Genomic DNA, 4,294 nt, shown 5'->3' on the forward strand with positions numbered 1-4,294 from the left:
GGCAATAATTTTTTGAAAGGAAAATTAAAAAACCTTAATTTAGATATATGTATCTTTACACAAGGCCTAAATGTGAAGCAGGCTTTTTATTGTTATATCGTTATTATTTTAGTTTTTATCTGGTTATATTTCTATACTTGAATGTAAATATACCTAAGAGAAATACCGTGTATTACCTTACCTTACCTCTGTGATGTGTGTAAATTTGTCTTTTGCTATGATTTTAGACAATACGACTTCTCCTGACTATCAATTGTGCGTCAAAACAATGTATCAAGCGCGCGATAAAGAAATTGTCTAAGTGCCACGGTGTAGCACTTTATGACAAAGTTTTAACTGGAAAACTTGTTGCCATCTGATGTACACCTGTATAGTTTATGTTTGTAAGCTCTACCTAAAATAATCACTGGGTTACACTGCACCCATGGGTGTGCCACCTAAAGTGCAGCCTATGTTTGTTAGCTCTACCTAAAGAATCACTGGGTTACACTGCACCCATGGGTGTGCCACCTAAAGTGCAGCCTATGTTTATTAGCTCTACCTAAAGAATCACTGGGTTACACTGCACCCATGGGTGTGCCACCTAAAGTGCAGCCTATGTTTGTTAGCTCTGCCTAAAGAATCACTGGGTTACACTGCACCCATGGGTGTGCCACCTAAAGTGCAGCCTATGTTTGTTAGCTCTGCCTAAAGAATCACTGGGTCACACCGCACCCATGGGTGTGCCACCTAAAGTGCAGCCTATGTTTGTTAGCTCTACCTAAAGAATCACTGGGTTACACTGCGCTCTGTGACGGACGTTTGCCTCGCGCTCTCTTCAGAGACAAAAAAGCTATAGTCTGTTTGGCCAAAAATCAAGCTTTGTTCCCCCTAAAAATTTGACACCATATTGGGCCCCCGAAAGACGTTAAAAGTTCCTCCACAATAGAAGAGTGTTTTGCTAGAGGTTATAGAAACATTTGGCTTACATGAGTTTCAATATAAAGGTGCAAAAACTTATCAGCATAATTATAGCACACAAACATTGTCATCAAACTCCTGGCATGTAGCCTGAATAAGCCAAGCAAATATAAATAAGGCATATAACCAGAAATATTCGTCAAATGGTCTCGTTAAGTAAATTATACTTCACTTTGCGAAAGAAATTTATCTCTTGTATCCGTGTTACGCATCGAAAAAGCGAGGAGTCATCGCATGACATTAGGTAACAGAGGTAATACCCACGGTTTTCACGAATTCCAATTCCACGATTTTTCGCCGAGTAACAAATTTTAAACTTCAATTCTTACCTTACAGTTGTCGGTTCATTTACCTTATATTCGCCAACACTAGTAAACATGGACAAAACGATGAAATCCGGCACTCTTCTTTCAGAAGTAGCAAGCCGCATGAAGTGAAATCCACCGATATGCGCTGCATTCTCACCACAAATATAAACATTTGTCGTGGAGAAAATACGACGAGGAGGAAAAAATGCCAGATCTTCGCCTCGGCAATGTATTCTAGCTACCAAGCCGGCGTATCTCCAGAAGGTGGACTCGAAGTGGGACAAATCTTGTGATTTTTTCAGGAGCGCTTTGCGCGCAAACTAATTTATTCTGGCGCGAAATGAAGATTAAGAAAATGTATCTGAAATCTAATACACGACAAGAAAATTTTCGCACTTTCGAGGAGCGCGACATATTAAATGGGATTAAGTCGGATTAGCTGCCAGCGGAGAAAACATCCCTGCGTGGGATTGTACTTCCAGTAAAAAGCCTCTGTGTCCTCTCATGAAAGCGCAGTTAGTGCCGTCGAGGACTGGTCACGTGAGCAATGCATGCAACTAAACCCTGACAAATGCAAGGAGATGATCATCGACTTTGAAAATAACAAACACGTCTTCAGCCCTGTTGTGGTCGACGACAAGGAACTAATAGCTGTTATAATAGTGCCAAACTTTTAGGTATAACACTGTCGCGTCGACTATTGTAACAGCCTGCTCTGTGGCCTGCCAGCCTACCAGCTTAATAAGCTACAGAGGATCCAAAATGCTGCCGCTAGGTTAATTTTCCAGGAATTTAAATACTGCCACGCAAGACAGTTGCTGTATAATGCCCGTTAAATTCAAAATTGACTTTTTTTTAAGTTGCTACTGTTAACGTAAGAGGCTATCACTGGCTTAGCACCTTTTTATCTCCAGGAGCTTATTAATCTTAAACAAGCATGTAAATACAATTTACTCTCTGATTGTGATGGACTGCTACTAAACCCTGTGAAATCAAGACTTGAGCAACGTTAGGAGATCGATCTTTTGCTGCTGCTGCTCCTCAACTATGGAATTTATGGCCCTATGCGATTAGGAGTAACCCCTCAGTAGCATCTTTTCAAAAGACACTCAAGACATTTTTATTTCAGAAAGCTTTTTTGTAATTTTATGCGCTTTTTTAATCTCGTTTTTAGTGGATTTTAAGCAGTTTTTTTACCATTTAAGTAGTCTAGGTAATTTTTATAATTTAAGTGTTGACATAATTGTTTTAACTCCTTTTAGTAGGTTCATGCACTTTGTAAACTTTATGCAGTCCTAGTAATTTTTTTTGAAATATTTTTATTTTTAAGCGCTGATGAAAATGGCAATATTGATATCGGCGCTATATAAGTTTTATTATTATTATTATTATTATTATTATTATTATTATTATTATTATTATTATTATTATTATTATTATTATCATGTCCATTCCTTGTAGACTCAGGCAGGATGTCCGGATGTCAGGCAGGTATATTTCTAGCGCTATGAACCGACCCTGAGGGGGATAGTTGTTTTAGTATTTACCAAATCAGTTGGATAAAAATCACTTAGTTCGAGTTTGTTTACGTTTCAGGTTACAGTGTTTCGGGGATCATTTGTTATGATTTTGTTCCAAATTCAGTAAGAAAATTCTTTTCTAGCGACCAGTAAACACCGACAAGCCAAATTTTTTCCCTTTCTTGGTATGTGTTGGTGCAGCTGCCTCATTTACCGCTAAAATTTCATCTTTCGAAACTGTCGCGAAACGAGAAGCAGAATCTCATCATGAACAAATGAAACAGTGAATATCCAAGGATATTCCTAGTTACGGGAGCCAATCAGAACGCGCGAAAATTGCTATCCACTGATTTGGTGAATGCTAAATGAAACTATTAACAAAGCAAATAAGCGTTTGTATTTTTTTGGTTCAGCTTGAGCTGTAAAGATATTTTTGATTTCCACTGTACAGTAATAAGACCCGTACTAGAATATTGCTCGCCCATTTTCCACCATAACCTACCCGACTGTCTAAGTGAGCGTGTACAAAAAAGAGCGCTCTCCATAATAGCGCCTGATAAATCATACAAACACTGTTTAGTCAGTTTTAGTCTCAGCACTTTATATGATAGGCATAACCATCAGTGTATTAAGCTGTTTATAATAGTATATCCTCGGATCAGCACAAATTCGCTTGCCTGCTTTCTTCGAACCACCAAGGCTACTACAATGCGAGACAGGAGAGAGTTTACGACTTGCCCCACTTTCACAGGGTGTAAACTTTCAGTGCTCACACTCTTTTGAAAGATGAACGCTTTGGAAGATTTATTAAACACGGATCGAGAGTAGACCTTCAGCAAACTCTTAAATATGAACACTTTACAAAGATTCAGCACACTTTTAAAAGATGAACGATTTACGAAGACAGAATAGCAGACCTCAGCAAACGTTTGAAAGACACACGAATCACCACGTGAGTTAACGCGTCAAAGTGAGGCAAAACGTAAGCAAGCGCCTCAAAGCGAGGCAAATGTGTGTCGACGACGATGACGACGACGAATGCAATCTCGAAAAAACCTCCCTTATTAATTGTACAGGACACCCAACACAAATTAGGGGTTGCGTTCTCGTACCTCGAACGCAGTAATTATGACAACGATCACTTCGTCGATCAAAGGCTTGACTTCAAACTCTTATTTGTACATTTGGAAATGTCAGTTTTGGATTCTACTCAGGGACTCAAACGCGTAAACTCGAGACAAAATAATACTGAATTAATAGCCTTAACATTTAGACGATCCAGGTCTTTACTGAAATATAATCACCTGTGCAGTTAACTCCGTTCCCAGAATATCCTGGCTTGCAAATACACTCGAAAGATCCTTCAGTGTTATTGCAGTCTGCATTAGCGTTAGCGTCACAGTTGTGCTTGTCTGTTATACACTCGTTTACGTCTGCAAATCAGATGCAGGACTAAATCATCAAAACAGATTTACTTAACCTTTTATTTTCTAGGATTGGGTACGA

This window comes from Porites lutea, chromosome 8, assembly GCF_958299795.1.
Source record: "Porites lutea chromosome 8, jaPorLute2.1, whole genome shotgun sequence".
Taxonomy (NCBI): domain Eukaryota; kingdom Metazoa; phylum Cnidaria; class Anthozoa; order Scleractinia; family Poritidae; genus Porites; species Porites lutea.